The 12,185-nt window shown below is 41.3% G+C and overlaps 1 protein-coding gene across 2 annotated transcripts in view; it reads right to left on the reverse strand.

Moving 5' to 3' along the window:
- Positions 1-11,174, reverse strand: part of LOC137534055 (dual specificity phosphatase 29-like) — a 39,716-nt gene extending 28,542 nt beyond the window's left edge. The window contains exon 1 of one of the 2 annotated variants that reach the window (XM_068255382.1): positions 11,088-11,174. The gene's annotated coding sequence lies outside the window, so the exon portion shown is untranslated. Of the gene's footprint in view, positions 1-10,716; positions 10,867-11,087 lie in introns of those variants that run through there. The other variant, XM_068255383.1, reaches the window with a different exon arrangement.
- Between the last annotated feature and the right edge of the window lie 1,011 nt (positions 11,175-12,185).

The raw sequence follows: 12,185 nt of genomic DNA on the forward strand, positions 1-12,185 counted from the left end.
AAGTTAGATTTGTAGTCTCCATATCTTGTATGAGGAGATTAGTATAGAAAGATGCCTGGCCTCTGTTTTCTAGCAAAAAGTGATCCTGTTAGGAACTCTGCTCTGGAAGTTCTCTCTTCCTGCTATATAGCTGGAACAAAATAGGGGATTGCGCAATGAACCGTTTCCTTCTAGTATTCACATTATTAGGCAAATAGTGTTGGGATGGGTGAGGTGAAAATGCTCACCTGCAAAAATTACGGTAGTCAGTTTGCGGCTGCTGTAATCAATTATTAGTCTAGGTCAGGCTTTCTCAACAAGGGTTCCCTGGAACCCCAGGGTTCCTTGAGTACTCTGCAGGGGTTCCTTGGCAATTTTTCCCATCGTGGGGGAAGTATAATAGAGCACATTATAATAGGTGGTACTTCAACAAGAAGCACTAAATTGGAGGGGTCAGGAGACAGTATAATGAGTGGCACTGTAATAGGGCATAGTGAAATAAACAGCCACACATACTTTTAAAGACCATGCCTTCTCCAAAATAAATGCAGGGGTTCCTCAAGATCAAAATATTGTTTGCAGGGGTTCCTTGAGATCCCAAAGTTATTTGCAGGGTTCCTCCAGGGTAGAAAGGTTGAGAAAGGCTGGTCTAGGTGTTGAGTATGAGTAACAAAGCCTCTTACCCAGTGCAGCTAACAGTTTCATTGCAACTGTAACTCCAACAGGGTAAAGACAGTACTGTTGCTAAGGCCCCCAAGAAGAGCAATATGAACTTGTTTTCAGTTCTGGAAATTATTAACTGGGTGCAGATTGAAATGGAAAGATTTTTTACTAACAGTACATTGCAAAAGACTCTTAGGCAGGGATCACATTTGGGAGAATTGCAAGCATTTTGCTGCAATGTGAAATTGCATGCAAGAAATGCTTTCCTATAAACATTTACTGTGATTTACTGTGATTTTTTTTCCCCCCATATGCAGGAGAAAAACCTGCTTTTATGCAATTCCTATTGCTGACAGTCAGTTGTTGTCAGCTAACGTGTACAGAAAATGCATGGAATCGTCCCCGGAAAACTGCAGCCGATTCCTGTGGATTTAAGTGTGATCCCTGCCTTATGCAGCATTGATCTACATTTAGATTTTTTTTTACTGTATTTGTAAGTAGAATTTCCCTTTAAAAGTTCTAAAGGTGCCCATCAATGATACAACCTTGACTGTACAATTTTACCAAGTCCATGTAGTAGAAGTCTAAACAGAGTAAATATATTTTGAATTGCTACATATAATATACAATTGGTAAGATGGCACAATAAGATGATATCATTAATAGGCACGTGGTCTGTTTAAATTACCGTAGGTCCACTGCGGACCACTTCCCAGAGCAAATGGCAGTGGTTCAATGGGAATATAGAACAGACCCCATGCTTCCCTATCAGAAAGCAAGAACTGTTCATACATTGTGTACAGATTTGTCTGTTGTATTTTTCAAATGCACAAACCTTACCTGCAGGATATTGTCAGACAGCAGATTGCCAAAGAATGGCATGTATCTGCTCCCAAGTGTAGTTGGTGCAGCTGCCGTGTGTATAGCTGGAGTAATACAGTGTATCCGTACTATACAGGTATGCCGCCACTCTCACATAATGTGAACTGAGCCTAGTCTATGCAAGTAAGAAAACATCTTTTATACTTTAACAGGTCCCTTATCTATAGTCATAAATGTAAGCTATATTAACGATGTATCAATGTGGTCACATAGTCACAGTTATTCTTAATTCTAATAAATTCAGGAATGAAAGAACTATAGATGCTGACTACATTTCCCAAGCAGCTCTTGCATTTGCTTCAGGCTAGGAAAAAGGCTGGTTTTCAGAATACTGCATACTGTCCGCCACACTACTGGTCTCTGAATAGAGTTCCAGAGGTCTGGCTCTAAAGGAACCACCCACAACACTTAAAGGACAACCGAGGTGACATGTGACATGATGAGATAGACATGTGTATGTGCAGTGCCAAGCACACAAATAACTAGGCTGTGTTCCTTCTTTCTGTTCCCTGCCTGAAAGAGTTAAACATCAGGTATATAAGTGACCGTTTCTGACCAGGTCGAACTGGGTCAGACTATAGCATAACCCTCACTGATAAGTAATTACATCCCAAAATATTTTCCTGTTAGTAAATGGCTTCTCAGAACAGAAAAGAGATAAAAAGGGTCAATAATTCAAAAATTTGAGCTCTGGCATACTTCCACAAAGGTGTCATTGAGAAGAGACCATGAAACAGTAAAAACTTAAAAACTATATTTAAATATAAAATAAAACTGTGGGATATCTAAAAAAATCATTTTTAGGAGAAGGAGGATAGATACAATTGTTTTTCTCATAAGTTTATTTTCACCTCGGATGTCCTTTAAGATATTCAGCTCACATAATGCTTTGAAATGTGATAACAAAAAATATTAAAATCTGATACCAGTCCAGTAAATTCAGCAGCCGCAAATTACTGCTATTACTAAGAATGGTATTGCTGAAAGGCAGGAACCCATGCTTGCTGGTGCCACCTCCTACTAAAGTGCTAGCCTGCAGGAGCAATAGGACATCAATAAGGCTTGGGGGGAACACTTTTTTTTGTTGTTGCTGTTTTTCTGTATAATATTTGTAATAAAGTAAAATAAAACAAACCGCAATTAACTAGAAAGGTAAAATTTGCTTAGTAAGGGCCTGAGCCCACTGCTGCGTTTGTAAAAACGCATAGAAATGCATGCGTTATTTAAGCGTTTATGAAATGCATTTGAATGCGTTATAACGTTTTCAAACGTGTTAAAACGTATTCAAACACGTTAAAAACGCATTTCAAAATGCTGAAGGAAGGACGTCGTAAGGCAGACACTACATGGAATATTATACTATAAGTCTGCATGCAAAAAAAGTGCAAGATTGTCTGGTATGCAACTTGTCATAGATCATTTATATTAATCTAAACTGCACATAATTTAGTATTGCAATATGGTATTAAATAACATTGCTGTTTACCCATGTTTGGTGTTTTCTGCATTTCATTAGCATTACCTGCTTGATATTGCTGTGTGGTGTTGGTCTTATCCTCTTGTCATATTTATTATGTGACTATTATATTATTTGCATTTTAATTTTTTTTTTACATTGAACATTTTTACACATTTCAAAGTGTGGCACTGAGCAGTAATGTATCATCACATCAGATACAGCACATAACTAACCTTCAGTCACATACATTATGCACTGCCTAGACTTTGTGACCACACTCACTTATACAGAGGCTAAGCCTCCGTAGAAGCGCATTTCTGCATGAAACGACCGTCAGGCACCTGTGCCCTGCACCCACCACCCACTGGCTGCCCACTTAGGACCGGTATGTGCACCAATGATTGTATTTGTTGCACTGTCGAATACTTTTCATACTGCTGGTAGCATTTTAATCTTGGAATAAACTGATTTGCCTGCAGTGCTGACCCTTGAGTCTCTTCTTCTATTTAACAGGTTTTATAACAATGCAGACAAGTTAGGTCCTGTTCAGACTGTCAGCATTTGTAGAACGCCGCGTATAAATTCAAAGAAACGCAAGTTGAAAAACGCATGACATGCGTTTTTCTTGCGTTTGAATGCGTTTTCTATTGCGTTTTGCACACACACGTGACCCGGGGGAAAATTTTTTTTTATGGGAACCGCAGAGGGAAACGTACGCTAAAACGCAATAGTACGCATTTTTGATACGCGTCCATAGACTTTCATTGCGTCCGTTTCTGTGCGTGACGCAATGCGGATGAGAAACGTATGCGTCTCATACGCATACATGTGAACGAGGCCATTGGAGAGGATTGCTAGGCGTTTCTATGTGTATATTCTACCTGTACGCGTTCCCTCAAAACGGCTAGGAACGCACATAGTCTGAACAGGGCCTTAGGGACATAAGTTCACCACCTGTTCCTGAACCTATAACAGCTGTTATGCCTATTACTACACCCTGTACTACACCCCGTCTGGTAATAGAGACCACTTAGTAGTGTCTGTTACCAGCAACAAAGTTGCTGACACAGAGTGCTGATGAATTGCACTTGAGAATGATTCAGAGAAGAAACACTATTTGCTTAGTATCAGTTTGAAAGCAAGATTAGGCTAAACCCATTTATCATTTGGAAACCATTACAGCCCAACTAAACCCAAAACTGAGCAAGGCAAATTCTAACAGCATTCCTGAATATTAACAGTGTATAGAGGCAAACTGATGAATGGGATTACCATTTTGTGGGCCAAACAGCTTCCCAGTGCGGTACAGTTAGCTTTCTCTCCTTTCTGGCTGCAGCTTGTGGGCGAGTTAGTCATGTGTGTCCATGTGACACACAAAGTAGGAAGAACAATATATGCCTAACTACATTTCCCAAAATACCAGTATTGCAGTAGAAACTATTTGCATATATCAAAAGGTAGGATTTTATAGTTCAAGGAATTTGGAGTTACCAGTATTACAATCGCCACTCAGGTAACCGGAAATAACTGCCTCTAGTGATCCAAAGTCTGTGTGGAAGGTACACAGCTGGCACACACAACTACAAAGAGGATTTTCATTTTAGTTTGAAAAGTTCAGTTCAAAAAGTTAATACTGGATGCAAATGCAGCCTGTCTTGGGAAGCTCTGCCACCCCTATCTGCTGTCTAAAAAAAAATGTAAGTTTACCTTCTTGCTAGCTTTGCCCATCATGTTTGCATGATGCATCATCTCATTATTTATACAGATACCGCTGCTCTAGTGTATAGTTTAGCATCTGTTTTGAATACAAGGTATGTATTTGCCTTTAGGAGGCTCTGCACGCCTCTGTTGGTAGTTATTTCAGATGTGGCCTGGTTTTTGGATGCTTTGCCATGCTTGTTCGGTAATTAGAGCAACCAAGCAGCTTGGGGTGACCCCAAACCACTAGGAAAGTATAGGGAACTAAAAGAGACCAAAAAGCCCTCCTACTAAAAAGCAATGCTGGGTGTGGTTCAGTCATGTACTGAGGCGGACCGAAAGTCTGAAACAGGCTGTGGGGTTGATGTGGCTCTGTAAAATGTAAAGCTATAGGCTGGCTATACACCAGCGGTTCTGGATGCAAGCCTGGCTTCAGGGGTATAAAGAGATAATTTTCATATTCAGTAGCAGTGCATTGTGGGTAACCACAGATGTTCACTTAAAGCTGAATTATCACAAGCACATTCTGTTTTAAGAAGGCAAATCACACCAAGCATTGTTTGGTAATTAGAGGTTAGGGTCCCGTGCAGAAGGATGGCCTCATTGCAATGGAAGGGTCCAATACGGAACATTCTAGATGCAAACTGTTTGGGGAAGCTAACATCCTGCATTAAAGGAAATGTGGTGCATCTGTTTTGCATGCAATATGTGTGTCCTGCTTATAAATTAGGCTCTGCACACCTATGCTATTAGTCATTCAGATGCAGCCTGTCTTGGGAAGTGCTGCCACTTCTCTCTGCTGTCAAAGTTAAAGGGATACTGTAGGGGGGTCAATGAGCTGAACTTACCTGGGGCTTCTAATGGTCCCCCGCAGACATCCTGTGTTGGCGCAGCCACTCACCGATGCTCCGGCCCCACCTCCAGTTCACTTCTGGAATTTCTGACTTTAAAGTCAGAAAACCACTGCGCCTGCACGCCCGTGTCCTCGATCCCGCTGATGTCACCAGGAGTGTACTGCGCAGACACAGACCATACTGGGCCTGCGCTGTGCGCTCTTGATGACATCAGCAGGATCGAGGACACGGCAATGCAGGCGCAGTGGTTTTCAGACTTTAAAGTCTGAAATTCCAGAAGTGAACCAGAGGCGGGGCCGGAGCATCGGTGAGTGGCAGCGCCAACACAGGATGTCTGCGGGGGACCGTTAGAAGCCCCGGGTAAGTTCAACTCATTTTCCCCCGACCCCCCCCCCCCCCCCCCCCCCCCCCCCCTACAGTATCCCTTTAATACTAATTTACTCTAATCAACATTATTGCTTTCCAAAATTCATATTCATTGTTGGATTTAGTTAGACTTTAATGGACAAGTCTCCCAGTCACTAGTAGCCAGTATGCATCTTTAGAAAAATGTCTTAAGCTGTAATGAAAATAAATGTTGTGTAGTCCCAATGGAATGAAGGAAGTTTGTTACTCAGATTAAGTGTACTTGAAAGAGTTATGTGCACAGCAGTTTCTTCTCTATTACACACTGTGCAGGCAACACTGTCACTTTATACTTAGAAGATTATTAATATATTTAAGTCTCTGTTATTTCACTTAGCATGCATAAAATGAAGCTGTATTCGGTGCTAATCCGTTTAATTTCAGATTGTCATAACAAACATATTAGAACTTTGTCCATCAAAAAGTGGCCATATGATAAAAACCTACAGAATTAGAGGCTCCTTTCAATGACCACTGTATTGGGCCAGTTCATAACGAAATAAGCATCATTTTTTATTTTTAATTGCTTTGCATTTTATAATTATCCCTAAATTAAATGGAGCTGTAGCTTGCATAGGGAATGGACCAGATCCCAAAAAGGAAAGAAAACATTGTAATGTGCATGTAATTTGCTTGCAGATTGCAGCTTCTAAGACCTCTTTTCCACAGACTGCTGATAGGCAGTGAAATGCCTCTCAAACTCTCACAACTCCTCACTGCTGCTTGGTAACTGCTTGTTACTGCCTGGTAACTGCTCACTGCTGCCTGGTAACTGCTTGCTGAGCACACAGCTCAACAGTCCATGGAAAAGAGGCCGAAAATAATTGTTTGCTTGCACAGAGGTAAATAGACTGTTTGAAACCAGGGGAAGCCCATACCCACTACACGATTTTTACAGCGATTTTTCTGACCAACGATTTTTTTGAGCGATCGTTTCCGTGATCTCAGGACGTGGGTACAGGCACACTATTACACAAACAACATTTGGCGACGGCACAGCGATAATGACCGGCACAACAGATCGGATCTTTAAGATCTCCATCGACTCCCGACGATCGTTTCAACATTTGTTCACATCCACCATGTGGTGTTGCATGTAGGAAGATGGATCGGGGAACCTCGTTTGTCGGGAGACGTCGCTGATCCATCTGCAGGTGAGTATTCAGTTTACCCTTGTTCCCTATTTAAGTCTATGGCATTTCAAAGTGGTAAATCCCATTCTGTGATCTACGAAGTAGCAATCAAGTTAATGATTATGGTTTTTATGATTAAAGGTGGCCACACAAGATACAATAAAATGATTTTACAGCAATTCGATAAACAATTGGATTTCCTAAAAAATGTAAAGTTTTTTTTTTTTCCTTTATTCGAGGTAGAAATCCAATCGTATTTCCAGTTTTAATGTATTAACCGCTTCAAGACCACAGGCTTACACCCCCCTAGTGACCAAGCCATTTTTCACAACAGAGAGCTGTGCAGCTTTGTCAGCGTACTGCACAGCCCTACAACTAAGCACAAAAATGAAATTTTCCTCCTTTTCTTGTCCTCAATAGGACACTTTTTAGGAGGTCTCTGATCGCTGCAGTCTCTTTTCTTAATAAAAAAAACAAAACAAAAAAAGGCTTTTCCCTCCCTCTTTCCTGCCTTATCCCCCCCCCCCCCCCTTTGCCATCCTAAATCGCCATAGGATGACGATCGGCTCTCTTCCCCACCTCTCATAAGCATGAGCCTATGAGAAGGCACGCACTAGGAGCCACTCTGAAGGACAGCCGAGTGTTCCCCGTACAGCGCTGCAGGAGATTGCAGCGCTGTACAAATGTAAACAAAGGGGATTTCTTTCCCTTTTCAGCTGAAAACCGTCTGCTAGCGGAGCTCTGTGAACAGGCAGGGAATGATCGAGCATGTGCGCACACATTCCCTGGTAAACTGCAGCTCCAGGATTTGATGCCAATCGGTGTTAGGCGGTCCTGGGGCTGCTGCCGTGTTCACGCCCATTAGCGTGACACTCTCGTTAGGTAGTTAAATATTAGAATAATTAAAACCTATTTAATTTGATGTAAGTCGATCGGGAATGGTGGATTTTTCTGATCAATTTTTATGAAAATTGAATGGTGTATGGTAGATTGTCAATCTATTAATATATACACCCAAGCAATTTTCTCAGTTTTCAAAAATTGTTTGCAGAATTGAGGAAAACCCAACCACCCCCTCCCCAGTATATCACTTTACTATATGTCACCCAGAACCTGTGCGTAATTCCCTGTCCGCAGAAATCACTATTAGGTGGTGGTCCCCTCCACCTTTTCTTCATAGCAGTATCAGACAAACTTTGTTTTGCAAGATGTAGGTGCAGCCTCACCCAAATAACTGTTACATTGGTCAGATTTTTCAAATGTTACAATCAATCAGAAAAATTGATTGTATTCATTGAATTGGAAAGAAATTTAAAAGAAATGTATGGTGTGTGGCTACCTTAAGAGCAAGGTTGGTGGGGAACAGGATGGAAAATTTTGCACCACCATAAGCACATGCTGTTTATTGGGCACCGCGGGCGGCCTTTTTTCATGTACGCATGTTGGTGACCTCAGAGAATGAAAATCATCATCAATCCTCTAAGATGATCCCCTCTTTCATATAGATGGCCATCTACAGGCTACCACCGATAGGCTACCGGATCTAATTGATCAACAGATGTCCTGATATTGAAGTCAAACTATATATAACAGTAAAGTGAACTTTCATAGAGATCACCGGCTTTTCTATTGGTCAATGATGCATTCGAGGAAAAACATGGAAACATTAGAGGTGGGTTTACCATGATTTCACTTTTACAGTAAAGTTTGAAATCTGCATGTTAGTTCAGCGACCCACATGTCTAGAATTGCCATGACTGATATTCACCACTTATTTGATTGGATAACAATATGTCAGTATTGTTGGCTATATGCATGGGTTAAACCCATCATAACTGCAGTTGCAATGTCACCCATCTGACCAACATCTGGGACAGTAATACCCAATAGTAGCTCATTAGGCCTTAGAGATATATATAATGCTTTGCATGGAAATGTGATCCAGAAACCAGTACCATAGCAGGCTGCCCTTTCATGAAGCTCAGCTGTGTAGCTTGTCACCTGAATGCTATGGTTTCCAGTGTCTAATACAATCTATGGTTTTTATTCCACACTTCTGAGACATGTATTTTTTATGCTTGCTCTCCTACACTTTTTATTTACTGTACGATCGATTTTCCGATCATTTTCCATTCACTTCTATGAGAAATCGATCAGAAAAACGATTGAAAATCAGATCAGACCTGTTGGAAATTATCAATTGAATCAGAAACAGAATTAGAATTTCTTGCGCCAAGTACAACAAGAGTTGTACCCAGAATTGATTTTGGCACAAATACATTGAACCGTCTATCTGCCAAAACATCTCATGGTGTATTCCCAGCATTATGCTGGGCATACATGGGTCGATCCAGTGGCCAATTAGCCGCCGGATCGACTCCTGCCGCGTCCCCGCACTTCCGCGCGGATTGATTACTGCGGCGGGGGGATCGAGCGTGGAATCTATCTGGCAGGTCATCGGACCTGTCGGATATTATCAATCGAGCCATCAGCGGCTCGATTGATGAGGACAAGAAAGTCCGTGTATGCCCAGCATTAGACTGTCAATTATCCAGAAAATGTGTAATGGAAGAATGACTATTTACATGAGCGATGTAATAAAAGGACATTAGGGGGGTCCACTGTATGCCTTGTGGAGATAGTGAGGGGCATTAATAAAAGAGGGCATAGAAGCACAGTGGTCTTTCAGGTGAAATGTAAGACAAATAGTCAATTGTGCCTAAAACTCAAAAATATATATCATTTTGTTGAACTGTCCTAAAAGTGCCAGACTCACAGGTCCTCCGAACTATGAAAAGTCATTGATCATTAGCAGCAGAACAATTGGTCCAGTCATTCAACATAAATGAAGTACAGTAGAGGAAAGGTTAGACATACGTGACAGTAACCGCTCCAGATAGGGACCAAACTACACCATCCCCAAATACTTATTGAATCAGAAACTGTAACGTTATACCTGTTTACATAAATAACTGAAGCCCAATATGGTAATTGTATAATGCATAATTACAATATCCTATCACTGTATATTTTCTCCAACAGTAGATTTTTGTGGAGTCCATGGGGAACTGAAGTCTAGATAACGCGATTTAGCGTCCAAAAGGAGTATTAAACTAAGCAGTCCAGAATCTGTATTTGGGGATAAGTGTTTCTTCCTTCCCATCTGGACTAGTCATCATTATGTGGCTGTAATACTGAGGACTAATGTTCTCCAGGGCTGCCCTGTAACAACATCAGTGGTCCAGTAAGCCAGACTTGAATTTATAAAAAATTGTCTGCTATTAGTGAAAATTTGCAACTGTCACCTGGGTAATATCAGAACATAGCAAGAATTACTGCATGCGGAACAAAATTAAAATATCATGGATGGAGTACAAGAAGATAAGCTGTCTATCATGAGTCTATGTATCTCAAGAGTATATAATAAATTCCTTTCCTTTAAACACTACACTAACATTCTTTTTTCTGTTTAAAAAATAAATAGCGGTAATGAAGTACACCTGGATGACAGGTTTTGTTTCTTTACATAACTTGAGTTATCTGTAAAAGGAAAGCCATGACAGTACAGCAAACACATGTATACATTTGTATTTACAATTTGTACCTTTTTTTTAGGTTTAGGTGTTACAATGCGCATACTAACCTAAGTGATCAAACAAATCTCATATACATTTGTTGCTAAGTGGCAGCTCATATTAGCCATGTGGCAGCATTCCCCTGCTTCTGAATCTATTTCCATGACAGACAGCGTTCACGCGGAGATTAATATCTCCATCCTGGTTTCATGCTGGACTTAGGACATCATTATCACCATTAAAATGTGGACATGCTATGCTGCAGTAAATGTTGGTCATTGCTGAGAAAGCACATATTATATCTGAAAAGGTACCAGAAAGGAAAAAAGCAATGAAGGTTACAGTCCATAAATCCTCTACTTATCCTGGTCCACTTTCCCCTCTAAAGTCCCAGTTTTTTCCCACCCCAGCAAGACCCCTTCATGTGACAGCCATGTACCTGAGTGCTCTGCAGACCTTCGTCTGACTGAACCACGCTGTAAAAACATTCACTCACTGGGAGCAGAGCTATTTTTAGGGTGGGATTTGCTGACTGTGACCTTGCTGGTGGGTTGGAGCAGGCTGCATACATGGGGGTCAAGTCTTTCATCTGCTGGTCATACTAGAATGTGAGGGACCAACACAATCTCATACTGGCTCATAGCACAGCCGTCCAAGTAATAATTTTAACCCCTCTCTTTCCAGGATATGCATAACGCAGAGGTTATATAATACACTATTAAGAATGTACATGTGAACCTGATTTATACAAAGTGGGCCAACTGTAAAACGTTTTTTAGTTTGTGTTTTTTATGTATGAACTGCTGTGTGACCGATTGATCCAGTTTTTGCACTACAAGAACCTATTTACACCCCTAGGTCACTTCAACCTAAAAACTAGAGATGGCTCGAACCTCCGATTTTCGGTTCACGAACCTCGAACGTGAACTTCCGCAAAAAGTTTGGTTCGCGCGAACTTTTGAAACCGCAACAGACTTCAATGGGGAGGCGAACTTTGAAAACTAGAAACATTTATGCTTGTCACAAAAGTTATGGAAAAGATGTTTCAAGGGTTCTAACACCTGAGTTTTTACATTGCGGAGTGGGATACATGCCAAAAGTCCCAGGGAAAAATCTGGACAGCAGTGTTTTAAAGGCAGGAATCACATTGCATGCTAAATTGGAGGCCTAAAGTGCTTTAAAACATCTTGCATATGTATACATCACTCAGGTAGTGTAATTAGTGTACTGCTTCACACGGACAGACCAAACTCGCTGTGTAACGTACCGCAAACAGCTGTTTGTGTAGTGACGGGCATGCTGGACTGGTGCGCACCATGGCCAGAGTGCAGGCGATAGCAGTTTTCAAGCCCATAAGGTCGCCGGGCTGAGGTAGCTCAATGACAGAACAATAGTGACCATCCAGCTGATCGAATTTGGTCTGTCCACAATGAAGCAACAACCTTATTATCTTGGGTGTTCCCCACCCCCCGAGACACTCATATAGCCGGCGGTCATTGCTTCATTGTGATACGCAAGCCCCTTCACCGCGGCAAGG

This window comes from Hyperolius riggenbachi, chromosome 10 (genome assembly GCF_040937935.1).
Source record: "Hyperolius riggenbachi isolate aHypRig1 chromosome 10, aHypRig1.pri, whole genome shotgun sequence".
Classification (NCBI taxonomy): Eukaryota; Metazoa; Chordata; class Amphibia; order Anura; family Hyperoliidae; genus Hyperolius; species Hyperolius riggenbachi.